At 41.5% G+C, this 16599-nt stretch overlaps 1 protein-coding gene across 2 annotated transcripts in view; it reads right to left on the reverse strand.

Annotated features, from left to right (window-relative positions):
- The window catches only part of LOC126251063 (uncharacterized), a 51791-nt gene extending 43624 nt beyond the window's left edge, over positions 1–8167 (reverse strand). The window contains exon 1 of one of the 2 annotated variants that reach the window (XM_049951609.1): positions 7997–8167. The gene's annotated coding sequence lies outside the window, so the exon portion shown is untranslated. Of the gene's footprint in view, positions 1–7599; positions 7678–7996 lie in introns of those variants that run through there. The other variant, XM_049951610.1, reaches the window with a different exon arrangement.
- Between the last annotated feature and the right edge of the window lie 8432 nt (positions 8168–16599).

The following is a 16599-nucleotide window of genomic DNA, read 5'->3' on the forward strand; positions in this document are numbered from 1 at the left end:
CCATAGTTACTCTCCTGACATCACTTGTAAGTCTCAGAACTTTTTGGATGGACAGTGTGTGTATAAATACTAGTCATTCTGTATGCAATGCACAGGCTGCAAACATTGTCTGCTTGAGCAAAAACACTATGTAAACTGCAGTTATGAAGGTTTGACGAAGAAGAATATTTTTCTTGTTTTGTCCATCATGCACACTTTTCAAGTAATTTGAGCTTCAAATAGTGCATTGGGTATTATTACTGTTAAGGAGCAAAAGTTATGTGGTCTTGGAGGTGTGGAGGAAGGTGTTTTCTGGCCTCTTGATAGACACTGAACACTGAAGTGACTAAATTAGGAGCCAAATGCTTAATGCAACAATAAACTTGACAGCCCTTAAAATTCAAAATCTAGCAATCAGTATAAACTGGTGACACTGTTTGTAGAGAAAGTGTACTCTTCCATTCAAGCTGTTCTTTGCTGTATCTGTCAATGGGCACGTGTTAAATGGCACACACAATAAACATGAAGTTCAGCATTTGAGGCCTCACTTCATTTCTCATTTTACCCTTGTCAAAACAAAATCACAATAGATTTCACACTCTGTTACACCAGTAACAACACATCTGGCAAAAAATATTGTGTTGGATTCCTTTCAAATTTCCCCTACATTGTGCAGTTGCAGATTTTTACATGCAGCTATTTTTGCACAGTGAATGACATTCACCATATCCCCTTAGCTCCATACATTCCCTCAGAAACAGTGCAGCTGAATGACTTATCTCAGTAATCAAGGCACTGATAGCACATTTACTACAAGAGGCATTTGTGATTTTGTTGGGCGTCTTTTGTAAAATGCTTGACCAATGGGAAGAGTCCAACAGAGGCAATATATGGACAGTGGTGAAGGACTGCAGTCTTCCTTCTGTGCCCCAGAGACTAGCACCAGAGAAGGGTGAGTATTGTTTTGTGTCCCACGGTAACAGAGTCATTAGTTACAACTCAGGCAGGAGGAGGATGTGGTGAAAAAATCAGCAGTATCCTTTTTGAGGGGCCTATCAAGCGTTCACCTTTAATGCTGTAGCAGAACCACAAAAAACCCAAATCAGGATGGCTATATGAGAGTTTTAATCCCACTGCTCATGTGTCCATTGTGACTCCCTCGATTTGTTCCTAGTATTCTCCATTAAACAGAAAATATGTGGATATCAGGACATTCCTGAAAAAGAGAGTGATCTTCCCAACAAATTTCTGACCAATGAGTTCTAGTGGCTCTCGTAGAGGCACCATGGTGAATAACAAAATGATCCAAGCTAACTAGGACATTCTAAATCCTTCAAGCCTGAAGCTGTTGAGGCATTTTATAGCAAGTGTGATGCAGGCATATAAGGGGCTTATTACTTGTCAGGTATTTTGCCAGCAGATATGTAGGAGCCTTGTTGTTGCTGACAATGGGTTATAATCACACCCCATCTTTGTTGACCCCCTCTAAGAAATCTGAGTCATTGAGAAGCGTCCTGTCCCTTGTTCTCCACCTTCTTCGTGGAACCAGCATTGACATCCCTATAGTAGTCCTAGAGAGGGAAACTTAATTTTGCTCCCACTCACAAGTTCACAATGGTCGTGGACATCGTCAGAGTCGTCGAGAAGGTGGAGAATGAGGTGGTGGCGCATCTGCTGCCTGAAACAAAGTGGATTGTAATAACTTATTGTGCTCCTACATGCTGACTTCCAGGAAGGTGGAAAACAAAAGCTCACGTGGGACCACCTTGGATGGCAACTTAGTGCCAGTATCCAGGATATCAAGGATCAGATACAACAGTTATGGACCAGCTTGCCTCACAAGAGGATACGACAGCTTTGTGACATCCTTCCCATCCAAATGAGTGCCTGCATTCAGGCCAGATGGGGTGCAATGTAATGCTGATAAGTGGGCTCATATTGCCAAGTTCTTTCTAAATTTGATTCAGATTTGTAATCACTGAAATAACATTACATACCATCTCGCGCCCTGTGAAATTTTGTTTCAGTTCTTCCTCCCCTTCTGGGTGCTTCACTTCCCCTTCTGGGTGCTTCACTTTTTTTCGTTAGGCATTGTAGAAGGTTATGGCTGTTAGATTGGTTGCATAATTCAATCTCTTTCTAAATTTCCTCCTCACCAACATCACTTTATCACTAGTGAATCATTGTCAATGTAAAACAACTTATGGAGTTACATGTTTTCATTAGGTCTGATCAGTCTGGTGTTTGTCTTGCAGAATGAAATTTACTATTTTTTGTGATTGAATATAATAGAGGGAAACATTCCACGTGGGAAAAATATATCTAAAAACACAGATGATGTGACTTACCGAACGAAAGTGCTGGCAGGTCGATAGACACACAAACAAACACAAACATACACACAAAATTCAAGCTTTCGCAACAAACTGTTGCCTCATCAGGAAAGAGGGAAGGAGAGGGAAAGACGAAAGGATGTGGGTTTTAAGGGAGAGGGTAAGGAGTCATTCCAATCCCAGGAGCGGAAAGACATTGTCTGCTTGTGTCTGTGTATGTGCGGATGGATATGTGTGTGTGTGTGTGTGCGCGAGTGTATACCTGTCCTTTTTTCCCCCTAAGGTAAGTCTTTCCGCTCCTGGGATTGGAATGACTCCTTACCCTCTCCCTTAAAACCCACATCCTTTCGTCTTTCCCTCTCCTTCCCTCTTTCCTGATGAGGCAACAGTTTGTTGCGAAAGCTTGAATTTTGTGTGTATGTTTGTGTTTGTTTGTGTGTCTATCGACCTGCCAGCACTTTCGTTCGGTAAGTCACATCATCTGTGTTTTTAGATATATTACTATTTTTTGTTGTTTTTCTGTTTGGGATGGATATGACTGATAAGTTTACCAGCTTTTTGTTATGTGCTGCTATGGGTGACTTACTTTTGTTATAGGTCCTCCTTAAGTTTTAGTGCACCTGAGATTGGTATGAGTGTTAGAACTGTTGAAAATTGGTTTTCTTTTTGTTATGAAGTGTATTCGGACTATGTGAAGTAAAGGAGAAGGTCAGGTGGGCCAGGGTTGGTTGTCGAAATTGGCAAGTCACGGTTTGGTTACGAGGAAGATGGGTGGCGGGGGAGGGGGGTTTCTTGGGTTGGTTTGTGGGTGAGAGACTGTCATTACAGGGTTTGGTATGCTTATTTTGCTTTTAGGGCTTTACGCAGTTGTAGTAAGAGGGAACTAGTGGGGTTCGTTGAGGAATCTACTGAGGAGTAGAGTACTGTGGTGTTAAGCATTTTTGTCATATAGGGGTTGGGAGAAGAGGGGTTATGGACACTTAACCACAGCATTCAGTTGAAAGATTATAACACTGGAGCTTGCACTAATACCATAGGGGATTATGAGGGACAATTAAATTTGTTATAGGGAGGGGGGAGAAGAGGTGCTCTTCCAACCTGCAATCTCACTTAGATGAGTATTGCTGGAGGAAGTGTGTCCCCGAGAACTTCTGTGTTTGTTGCGTTTTTAAGGGTTGTGGGGATGTATAGGCCGAGGGTGGTGAATTGAAGGGGTTGGGGTTGTGTGGGGGAGGGGGGGTGGAGGTAGGGAAGAATCAGTTTTTGGTTATTGTTTGTGGGTTTAATGGGGCAGGTTATGGATAGGTGGGGGGGAGGGGGTGTTCAGAGGTTAGTTTGGAAAGGACCAGTCTGGTTGATTTTTTATTGTACAGTGCGATTGATTCTGATTTGTTTGTTTCTTTTTTTTTGTTGGTTTTGTTTTTGGGACTGGAACTGGGTAGGCTGGGTCTGGTCTATGGGGTGGGAGGTTGTGTGTGTTTTCATAGATTTTTTTTTTAATGTGTGTGTGTGTGTGTGTGTGTGTGTGTGTGTGTGTGTGTGTGTAGCCAACCTCAGTGATTTTGTTTTGGTTTTATTCTATAGTAATTCTGATTTGTGATGTTTTGTCTGTTTTATATTCATTATATTTTGGTTGTGCTAGTGAATTAGGGTTTTTGAGTTGTTGGGGTTTTGGTTGTGTTGTGTAAGTTATGTGAGTGTGTGAAGTTCATGGTTTTTTTGTACATATCAAAATCTGCATTTGGGTTATATCGGTCAAGGGATAGGTCCGATTCTACTTTTCGGAGTTCCAGGTGTTGGTTTTTGGTATTGAGAGCTGCATTTGAGCTATATAGACCAAGAGAAATGTTCGATTCCATTTTTCAGAGTTTTAGGTGTTGGCTTTTGGTATCGAGGGCTTCGTTTGAGCTGTACATATAAAGGGAAATGCCACATTCCACTTTTTGGAATAGCAGAGATTTTTTGGTACTGTTGACTTCATTTGAGCTATAGGTCGAGTGAAGTGTACAATTCTTGTTGGTTTCGTAGCTGTGGCATTTTGTCGTAAGTTGAGATTCTTTTTGATAATTTTCGTTTTGGATGGTGCACTGTTTTGAATTGTTATATATTTAGCTTGTCCCTGTCCTAAACTCCCTATTTCCCACAGTTGCCCTGTTAGTTTCATTTTAATGTCGGAGTGATATGTTCTTGTGACTTTTTATTTTTGTCTGCATTTGTTGCCTTGTGTATGTAGTGATGACATAGTTGCCATTTAGTATATGTTGGAAGTAGGCATTTCTGTCATATTGATGACATCATGGGTCAAAGCAGTGGGTGGAATTGGACTCTTCCCTAATGCAGATAGGTGTAACCTGAAGGGAAAATAATAATTTACAAGTAAAATGAGCTACATCTCAATCAGTACTTTCTTGATGGCAGCCAACTGTAACAAGAGTTCACATGCTGAGAATGAGCCTGCACTGCTACTGAAATGTGTGCCTTCCCCAGGTTCAGAAAGCATAAATCTTCTGACAGTATAATGCTCTCAGCAGCTTTACCTATGGTCCTCTCCTTCAAGAGCCCTCTTCCCACGAAAGTTATTTTTTTTGTGAAGATCACAGCAAAATTTAAAATGGCTATCTTGCAAATATAAGAACATTGACATTTCCTTTGTTGTACATTCACATCCTCTGCACACACACTGTATAACTTTGTGTGCTTCACATAACAGGAATTTTTTTACAATCCTCTGGTAGTAGGAGTTACAATGTGCCTTCTCCTCTCTCCCACACTCTCCTTCTCCTCCTCCCCCCTCCTTTTCCAGCATTTTTCATAATCAGTCTTTGATACATGTACGTAACACGAACAAAATAGTCAAGTGGAATTTTGTTTATTATGTAATACAGTTTTTCCAAGATTAAGTGTGGGCGTTGAACATTATCTTTTGGATATACTACACTTCATTTCAAACCTCTCTTGCCTTTCTTTTATGTTAAGAGACCTGATGGTATGCTCCCCCCCCCCCTTCTTTTACAGTGTTCTACTTTAAAACATGATATGTGAGTGTCAGGGGCAGAATACTGTAACTTTCACACAATAGTCTGGCATGTAAGGATATACTGCCAAAGGAGAAAGTGTTGTCTCCTTACACATTATCATATCATATACACTTTAGCTTGTGTCAGTGCTGAAAAGGGATTATACGAAGCCCAATGTTGGTTTCAACAATATTTACATACTGTTCCTCTATACTCATACACCATTAAATGTGTCAACATAAGACTCGTAATAACGGCTGAAATAGCACAGCTTTCAGTCTTCCACAAAAACATCTTTCAGTACTTTGTGCGCAATCTCAACAGAATAACACACTGCCCTATAGTGAAGACCTTGTGCAAGAATCAAAATGGGAATTTTTTGTAAATTCTGAGTGAAATAAAATATGTTAATATACAACTATTGTAGGTTAGTGTTTATTATGGCATCCTGTAAAACAGAAGTTACTTTATGTATGTATCCCAAAATTAGGAATGTAATGTTTAGCCACAATACTAATGAAATATGCTCATTTTTGTCGTCTTAATTATGAGCACTAGTGGTTGTCAAGTACAAATACTCTGACGTTCAGATATAGAAAGGCAATATTTCCTCGCATTTTCTCCAAGATCTATTGTGATAATAGACAAAACACTGTCAGCTGCATGTGTGTAATTTCTAAAGGAGAAATAAGACAAAAGCTTGTGGTGGTCTATTCAATACAAACATACTTTAACACACTCATGGCTAACTCTTTACAATTTGTACAGAATCCAGATGGCAGTTATAAGAGTTGAGGGGCAGTAAAGGGAAGCAGTGGTTGGGAAGGGAGTGAGACAGGGTTGTAGCCTCTCCCCGATGTTATTCAATCTGTACATTGAGCAAGCAGTAAAGGAAATAAAAGAAAAGTTCGGAGTAGGAATTAAAATCCATGGAGAAGAAATAAAAACTTTGAGGTTCGCCGATGACATTGTAATTCTGTCAGAGACAGCAAAGGAACTGAAGAGCAGCTGAACGGAATGGACAGTGTCTTGAAAGGAGGATATAAGATGAACATCAACTGAAGAAAATGAGGATAAGGGAATGTAGTCAAATTAAATCGGGTGATGCTGCGGGAATTAGATTAGGAAATGAGAGGCTTAATAATAACTGAGGATGGTCGAAGTAGAGAAGATTTAAAATGTAGACTGGCAATGGCAAGGGAAGCGTTTTTGAAGAAGAGAAATTTGTTAAAATCGAGTATAGATTTAAGTGTCAGGAAGTCGTTTCTGAAAGTATTTGTATGGAATGTAGCCATGTATGGAAGTGAAATGTGGACGATAAATAGTTTGGACAAAAAGAGATTAGAAGCTTTCGAAATGTGGTGCTACAGAAGGATGCTGAAGATTAGATGGGTAGATCACATAACTAATGAGGAGGTATTGAGTAGAATTGGAGAGAAGTGAAATTTGTGGCACAATTTTACTAGGAGAAGGGATTGGTTGGTGGGGCACATTCTGAGGCATCAAGGGATCACCAATTTAATATTGGAGGGCAGTGTGGAGTGTAAAAATCGTAGAGGGAGACCAAGAGATGAATACACTAAACAGATTCAGAAGGATGTAGGTTACAGTAGATACTGGGAGATGAAGAAGCTTGCACAGGATAGAGTAGCATGGAGAGCTGCATCAAACCCATCTCAGGACTGAAGACCACAACAACAATAGCTAACTAATCACAGCATATGAAAAATTAGTTCCTTCCTTGAACAACACAACATTTATTTGTTTTATGCATTAAGGTAGCAGAACCATTCTGTGTAACTTCGAAAACCCTCCTCTTTATCTTTTGTGCCTGAAAATCATGACATTTCACATGTTTTCATGCAACCATCTTTGTATCCATGATTAGAAGATAACTAAGCAATCACTTTTGGTATTGAAAACAATTAGATAAACTGTAGTTATTGTGAAAACCCATCTGCTGGAAATTGTGACCAAGAACCATGGAGTAATGAAGAGCATCTTGCATGAAAGATGCATCATACTTATTCATTTTTGGCGTAATATTGAACAAAGTCAACTAGCATAACTTTGCTATTGGAGTACAAAACCTGCATATCGCTCAACACCACTGAAATGCCTTTAGATTTTAATAGTAAATGATCACAAAATTCTAATGTATAATATTTCTAAAATAGACAGTCTAAAAAGACAACACAAATTAAACTATACACTGATAACTGAATAACTATACAAAAGGATAAAGGTGCATGCACATGTAGAAATCTCACCGACACAATGGCGAAATTTCGTGTAGTATTAAGTTACTGACACACACAGGTGGAATAGGATGGTTAGTGGCTGAATCTTATCGTACTAAGTGGCGGAATTTCCTGCTATGAAACAAATCGTTCTTGATTAGCAACGTAAATGTTAGAGCACGCAAGTGCGGAAGATACACTACGAAGAAGCGCATAAAAAAGTTAGACGCTCAATCTGTTTTCGATTCAGATGCCTAAGAATAATAACACATTTTCCCTTAGACATCAAAAAGCAGTGTGCTTTCCTAAATTGCAGTTTACGCACTGCGCAAAAGAATTCCTTTCGCATTTCGCTTGACAGCCTTTGTCATGTAGCACATGATACTAAAATAACACCAGTCGCTTGTATGAAATATAGATAACTCACAATTCAGTCACGGCAAATATTTTTTTCCACCATATTTCGCATTAAAGTAATTTTTTCAATTTAGCTTCTTTCCTGTGGCAGAAAACTTGAATTTCGTGTCGCTGTTCCAAAGATGACAATCCACAAATGAGAAAATACGCGCATCCTTTGACATTACAAAGTCCTTCGTTAGCGCACGTGTGCTCCTGATATGCGTATCTGTCAGATAACAGAAGTAAAATAACTACAACAAAACCGTACAAAAAGGCAGCCTGTGCCCAAATACTTATCAGCTATTGTATAACGAATGAGGTAATCCTTGTAACCCAGTGATCACATTAAATATTCATAAACAAGGCAGTCTTGTCGAAAATGAAGGCGATCGAGTGCTTCGAAATTATGACCACGCTACGTTATATTACAGTAAGTGTATGAAGTATTACAGATTTTAGATATTTTCGTCCAGCGCCTGTTTTAGGGAGGAAGCAAAATTAGGATTAACTTTCCTGCAGACAGAGGTTATAACATACTAAGTATAAAGCCGGACCCACACACGCAATAAAAGTGTCGCCCCAGCTAGTGGATTTCTGCAGTTGCAATACAGTTGCACGTGTGAACTCCCAGTTTTTGGTGGCGCACCTTTAAAGACAAAATTTTTGTCCTGCCACGAAATGTCTAATTTGGTTGTACTCTATTGGGCCATTTTCCTTCCATCGGTGTCTGCTCCCTGGCGGCTGTACTTCGAAAAACGAACACTCTGTCCCAATTACCGTGGAGTAATTGCTGCTATACTCAAGGCCTGCCCGTCCATATAGGCGATGGCCTAGGGCGCTCGAATTTGGGGAGGGGCGGAGGCGGGGTCGGCATGGCGATCGTGCGCGACTAGCTCACGTGCGCTAGCTGTGCGGTTTACTTAGCTGTTGCACTAAGGTACCTGGAGCAATGACTCCCTGGTTGCTATACATAGACAGAGCAACAGACAAGTCGCAATTCAATTTTACACACATTCTCTATGAATCTTAAGTGTTTTCCGAGTAAGTATTAAATGTTAAATGAGTAGACGAGTAGAAGTTGTTTATGTAAACTACGCATCCTATAGTCCAGGCTGGTCGTTTATTATAGCAGAAAGTGGGCGTTGATGACCTAGCTGTTAGGGGAGGGTGGGGGAGTTTAGGTCATCAAACAACAAAAGTTACCGGCAGTGGTAAAACAGACTGCACAGCTATGACCAGCACATATGCTACTGGCATGGGGGGTGGGGGGAGCAAGTTCAATTCCTTCCTCTGATGTGCCTTACTGTCATATATTTCTAAACAAACGCAAAGTCATTTTTTAGCTTAGCTTTTCTATATATTAGTGCTGCCCTCATAGCTAAAATCAGTTTTTTAAGTACGTTCCCTTCTATTTGTTCACAATCTACAGTGTTAAGGCACTGTAGTGATGCTGCAAATAATTATTCTTAGGTGTAGCACACTTTTGTGATGCATAAAGGCATTGTGTGTGTGTTTGTTTGTTTGTGTGTGTGTGTGTGAGAGAGAGAGAGAGAGAGAGAGAGAGTCAGTGTGTGTGTGATTGAAGAGATGTGTCTCATCAAGATCAAGTGAAGCAAGAGAGGCCTTTCTCAAGTGTATATATCCTTGTTGCTGTCGAAACCCTACATCCACAGCCTGCAGGAATGGAAGAGGAGGAAGTACTTCAGTTTACTTGTAGTAGCACATGTGACGTTAGCTACCTCCACTGCAGCCCTTTGAGTGCACCTCATTCGTGGGACACTTGTTGCGGCAGTGGATTTTCAGTCTGCTACACTGGTCTGAGCTAGTTTAATTATCGTTTTGTTTATTGCGGTTTCGAAGAAGAAAACAATGACAAGATGGGGCAGACAAACGACCTACACTCTTACAGAGTGACCGAAATTAATTGCAATCAGCTTCAAGTAACTGCATGTTATGTTTAACTTTAATACGTTCCCAACTTTTATAAAAAAAATATTCTGTAGCACTGGAAATGCTTCAGTCCACATAGCTAGATAAGTACCTTTTTATTTTACATTTGGGGGTTTTACAAAAATCTGATAAATCGTGAAATTCATTTGTGTTGTAGGTGTGTCAAAATAAATTAATAATATGCAGGTATTAATATCATTACCCGGTGGGAAAGCTGTGTGTAATAAGCAGTTGCTTCCTTGATATTGCGTAACTTATCAGCATAATTTTGAGCCCATCTGATGTAATGAAAAGGGCTACAGAGATGGTCTACCTGGATGTAATTGTAAGGCAGTTTACCACATAAAACTAGGTTGGTTGGTTGGTTGGTTGGTTGGTTTGGGGAAGGAGACCAGACAGCGTGGTCATCAGTCTCATCGGATTAGGGAAGGATGCGGAAGGAAGTCGGCCGTGCCCTTTCATAGGAACCATCCCGGCATTTGCCTGGAGTGATTTAGGGAAATCACGGAAAACCTAAATCAGGATGGCCGGACGCGGGATTGAACCGTCGTCCTCCCGAATGTGAGTCCACATAAAACTAGGCAAACGGTACGCTGGTTAAGCAGTTGCACCTCAGTTACACAATACACAACAGTTAAAACATTATAACAATAAAAAACACAGATTGTAGACAGTTGGAATTCACAGCGATATCCTCTGGAGGCAATGGTAAACTGTGATGGGACTGTTCCATCTCCTCTGGCTACTGATCATGGTGTTTATTCCTTCATAAGATATCGCTTTTCCTTCATATGCTTTTTCAGCTGGCAATGGTCATTTTATAGGACTCATGTGAACATAGCATAATTTCTGAATTATAATAGGATGTGAGCACTGGGCCTTATACACCTCTGGAAAGTTATACTTTTGCTTGTATAGCAAAGAATCTATGTTTTACTCTGGTGTGGAAGGCAGTAGTTTTATCGTCTTAAAGTTTGTCACCATAGTGAGTGGGACAGAAAACTTGCAGGGTGGATGTATGCCAGATATTGGACAAATATGTCCTGTATTATAATATTAAGAGCGTTGCACTCTGCAAGACTAACATTTCATAAACCACATGGCTTTAACATTATAGCGTGTTTAAGTGCAGAAACGTGTAGCCTTAGGCGTGCATGTGTTTACGTTCTACGGTTATTTCTCTCTTGTCAATACCTTCTTGGTACTGACTCCAAACACTAGACCAACCCTTTAGAATTGATAGCACAGTTGATTTACGTCAAATGCTTCAAACTCCATCTGTCTGGGGCTCCAACATGCATAAACCACACATTTTTCTTAACTGTCTGTTGTATCATCACAATACTCTCATATCTACTATACATCGATAAGGGGAGCTAACCTTCTCGATACGCATGCATCTGGAGAGGTCTTCTGGATTTGGATGGGTGCTGAGGGTAAGTTGGTGTGGAATAGTCTTCTCTGGACAGTAGTTATGGACTCAAACTCGCTCTGTTCCTTCACAAGACATGGCATTTAATGGGTACCCTCGTGCTTCTGGTCAGGTGCAAATTAACCCGGCGACTGCGTTTCAGGGAATGTTGGTCAAAGACAATGCAGGGGGATCTATCAATCTGCAACTCTGTTCTATGAATGCGAGGATACTCTGTGTCTCCCATACATACAGGGAATGATGGGCAATCGTAAATTCTGCACTGTGACTGAAGTGCTAGAAATATGTAGATAACCTAGCTGCATCATTACAGGATGCCATTTGGTATAATTTGGTGATTATGTTTAAAAATTAACCATGAATGGACATACTGCACAGTCACCTATATACAGTCACACTCTAGTATGTGGTACATGTAAAGTAGTGGAGGGGTGGTTTAGCTATGATACAGAAGTTGGAAAGCATGCTGCCATGTCATTGGTTGGCATTGAATTTACGGAAAAACTGGTAAAATTGCTATAATTGGTCACACTATCATCAGTGATGCTTATTATAGTACATCGTCCCATATCAACGGTGTCATTTCCGTTCCACGTGTCCATTGGTACGCTGTTGATTAGCACATAATGATTGACTGACACGACTTGTTTGGGAGGGAGAGAGTCTTGGTGGGAGCAACACCTTGTGGGGATGGCCAGTACTGAAACAGAGATCACATGCATGGCTGTAACATGAGCTTCAGACAGCTGTCTGGAAATGCTACACCTTGCCTCAAAGTCTACCAGTTTACATATGTCGTGATGTCCTCCACATTTCTGTTAATAAGAAGCACTGCCTCTGTCTTTTATTTCAACTGTATTGTATGTTGTGGGAGGAGCGTAGTTTACAGCATGTGACGTACAGCTTTCTGTGAGAGTCAATGGACCGAAACATATTAATGTCGGTTTAGCACCTGACACAGAACTTGAAGTCATGGTGGAAAAACAAAATGTGTGACAGTGTACAAGGCTGTAATCATACATTGCTTGAATGTGTTACAGCAGAAAAACAATGCATCAAACCGCTTATGAAAGAATAACACTAGAATCCTCTCTTGTGACTGACAGTGTGTGGGATATGGTCCTCCTGTAGTATGAGCGACGAAACTTTACACTGGTCTGTGCAAGCGACTTCAATAACTGGCCACCTGCCCCAGTGGACCAATACCTGTATATTTAATAGTGACGCCACATTTGCTCGATGTTAGCACAATGACAGTATTTGTTTTCGATATATCGAAAGACAGGGGAACAGTAATATCTTATCGAGTTCTCTACCGGGTGACATTAGCAAAGTTTTTATAGTTCGTAGTTTTTCTCTGTTGGATGGCACAAAATAATGAGGAGGGAGAGAATGTTTGGGTGACAGACGTGAGTGCACCCAGAGAGATGCAGATCTTTATTGGAGTGCAGTACCTGTATGTAGTTTGGAAATGCACTGCAATGCAGTGGTAAAATCCTTGTCCTTCTTCCAGTTCCCACATGATGTGAAGTCTTCCTAATTTTTCCGATAATAAACACCTCTTTAATTGCTCCTACTGTCTTTTCTACTACCTCATGTTGCAAGAGAAAGCTGTGTTTGGCGCTGGCCTTATACATTGCACACAGTTGGCGGAGCTACAACAACATGTTCCCATTTCCACTAAGTCATCAAAACACAGTTCTGTCGCATTAACTCAGCTTACACTGTTCCTCCACAGGATACAGAAGGTGGTAGGTACAGCACTCTCAGACTTCCGCTCATTCCGACTTAATTTGGAATGATCAGATGGACATAGCTGCAGGGAGGGTGGGGTAGAGAATGAGGAACAGTTACAAGATGAAGAGAGACTGTCTAGAACCACGCAGGAGTTTTGATGTAAGGGGTCCTCAGCAGATGGGTTCGAGAAATGTGACTCGTTTCGAGATATGAGACTGCCACAAATATGATTCACCAATGGCTTAATCATTAAAAGACATCTCCATATGATCTAACACAAGTACGTGGTTGAATGGAGAGACCGGATTCCAAATCACAGACAGCATTTCTACCAGAAAGCGTAACACTATAGGTATGAAAAGCCAGTGTGTTGGTCATAGGATTTTATATATTTTTTATGACTTCAATCTAGTGTTGCATTTTTTAAGTGATTCGTCGCATAACGCACCATTTACTTTATGTGATCATTCTCAATCAACCATCACCTCCCACACCTATAACCCTGTGGATATATCATAGAACCTCTGTTACACTGTCTACATGGTATAAAGATAGAATGCGTTACAAATACTTTTTGTTAGCGTGGCAAATATCCAGCAGCAGCACAAGGGAATTGCAGATATCAGCTTAATCCCACGTTCCTTAGCCGAATCATCGTCGTATTTGTATGGAAGACCACTTCATTTGGAAGCATACCATACCTCAATTTATAAAGCATGTATGGTTTCTAACATGGGTATTATTAGCGATACTTGTGTGTGCCTGTAGAACCAAGACCACTTTTAATGCAGGGTGGCAATACCATAGTCGTTGCAATCATGTTTTTTAATAGTGTGGTCCTTACGTAAAATGTATGTTGCAGCCAGTAGAATCGTTTTCCGTTCAGCTTCAAATGTAGGTTCTTAATAGTGTTCCTCGAAAAGAACAGCGTCTTCCCTCCAGTAATTCCGCTTTGAGCTACCTGATGAGAGTAATGCGACTGCCAAAAAGAATTACTCGCCATGCAAAGTGGCTCTCATGATAAATTTAATTGATTAGTGTATCAATTTGATATGAATGACTTGCCATCTGGTGAGTGGAAGCGATGGCTAGGGTACCACGCATATGATTCGAGAGTTTGAGTGGTAATCAGGCGTTTTTCCATTGCAGCAATATCTTTTAATGAAATTTTAACCTCCCACCTACACAGGGACAGATGACATAATAAAATCAGATGTATTATCGAATTTATAAAGTGGTTTGTAGTATAAACCTGATATGGAGTGTGCTGTAGCTGGTTGCAGGAGTGGTCACGAGGAGTTAGCGACTGCAAGTCATGGATTAGCTCAGACTGTGACAGGTGCTTAAGTACAAAGAATACACTGACCTGTCTGCTCTTGCCCATGGCAGTGGTGCCTAGCGAAGTGACCAGTGTGCTGGGTGAGCAGCAACCGAAGTGGATGTATGTGTTGCATGAGAAGATTCAAAGTGACGGGTGTTTGCACTGGACAATAATTCCCCCCACGTAAATTGATCAGTTGACTGCTTGGTGACAGTCTCTCCAACATCTGTGCGTTCAGTACAGTGGGCATATGGATCCCGGGGATGGGTGTGCAGCTGCCGGCATGTCCTGTACGTGTGCAAGTCTCTTGTGACTGGTGCCACAAGACAAGACGATATTCCTGCCAGCAGTGAACAGTGCAACCACAGCGCCTGGCAGTCAGTGGATGGTGTGCCCTTCACGTTCGTGTGTGCGAATCAAGTAGTGATACACATTCTCTAGCCTGGGGCGCTTGGTGTAGGCATTGAGACATGAGTGTGTGGGTGTACAAGTGTTTCAGCGAACTCTGACATTTAGCCATGACAATTATTACGACCTTGGTTTAGTTCTTGCCAATATTTTGCAGTGCACTCTGTCTTGCAGTGGTATTTGTTGTTGTTGTCCCTATCCTATCAAGTGGTAGACCCTTTCCTTCTCCTTCTTCAATCTGGTGTAGCTGAGAAAACAAACTTAGGAATTCTATAGTGCTTTATAAAATACACTTAGCAGATGTGTAGTGGTTGGGAACTCCACAACCGTGACGATATAAATTCACTCCAAAATTTGAAATTCCAATTATCATTTTATACAGCACCACCACCAATTGAGATTTATTGTTTCCAATAATGGTCCTGTGAGCACTCACCAGTCCAATACCTCTGGAAACTGCTTAAAATTTGAAATTATCTGCTACCTTCAAGGTAATGGACCTCATAGCAAATGATCTAACTGTGCCATTATCCGCCAACAGGATACAAGGAAGGGGGAGGGGGAATACGAAACTGTTTTAAGACCGGCAGCTCCAGCTCTTGGCTGTGATACAAATGCGTCTACAGAGCGGCAAGTTAAGTGTTTATGCTTTTCTGTGTTTTCCATAAAGCATATTTATTAAATTTCGTGTGTGTTTCTCTGTTTAAGACGGTTAATCTCGCGTTTTTGTAAGTGTAAATTTATGCAGTCTTTAGCGTAATAATTGCTCATTGAACAGCCATCTACATAGTTCTTTAAAGCATCAGCGCCTATTGGTGACACATCACGAGAGTAGCAAGTCGCATATCTAGGGTTTTCTGCTTTTATAGTTTACTTCTTCAGTTAGCCTTGCTAGGGTGGGTAGGATGTGTGAATGCTGTGTGCAGATGCAGGAGGAGCTGGCTTCAGTCAGTGAACAGCTGAACATGCTGTTGGTTACAGTCAATCACCTTCAGGCTACTACCTCAGGTCGTAGTGATGGTAGAGATTCTGGTGCATCACATGGGACACCTCAAGTGTCACTTGTTTTCCCCACAGGCTCTGTTTCGGAGGCACCTCCTAGTGCACACAATACAGTGGATCCACCCTCACAGCTGGATGAGAAGCAGGTGGTAACACGTTTGGGTACCATAAGACAGAGGGCCAACCTGGATACTGGCCACCTGGTCTCGCCCATTCATCCTGTGAGTGGACAGGTGGCTGCTCCTTCAGCAGTGTCCGAGCAGGCTCACAGGGAGAGGGGTTTACTGGTTATTGGGATATCCAATGTGGGCGCATTATGGAGCCCCTGAGGCAGATAGCGTTCAGAACTGGAAAGAAAGCCAATGTGCACTTGGTATGTCTGCCGGGGGGCTTCATCCAAGATATGGAGGCGGCCTTGCTGGTGACTATCGAGCGTGCAGGGTGCAGTCGTCCACAAGGTGTGGTTCAAGTCAGCACCAAAAATGCCTCTCGCGTGGGTTCTGAGGTGATCCTCAGTTCATACGGGCGGCTGGCAGAGGTGGTGAAGACTGCTGGCCTCACCCACAGGGTGCGAGCGGATCTCGCAATTTGCAGCATTATTCCCAGAGTGGATCAGGGTCCTTTGGTGTAGAGCCGAGTGGAGGGTCTCAGCCAAAGGCTTCGTCGACCCTGTGACGGTCTTGGCTGCCGAGTTTTGAACCTGCATTATCGCGTGGGGATTTGTAGGACTCCCTTTGATAGGTCATGGTAGCTCTACACAAGGGAAGGAGCTACTCAGGTA

Source organism: Schistocerca nitens, chromosome 1 (genome assembly GCF_023898315.1).
Source record: "Schistocerca nitens isolate TAMUIC-IGC-003100 chromosome 1, iqSchNite1.1, whole genome shotgun sequence".
In the NCBI taxonomy this organism is placed as follows: domain Eukaryota; kingdom Metazoa; phylum Arthropoda; class Insecta; order Orthoptera; family Acrididae; genus Schistocerca; species Schistocerca nitens.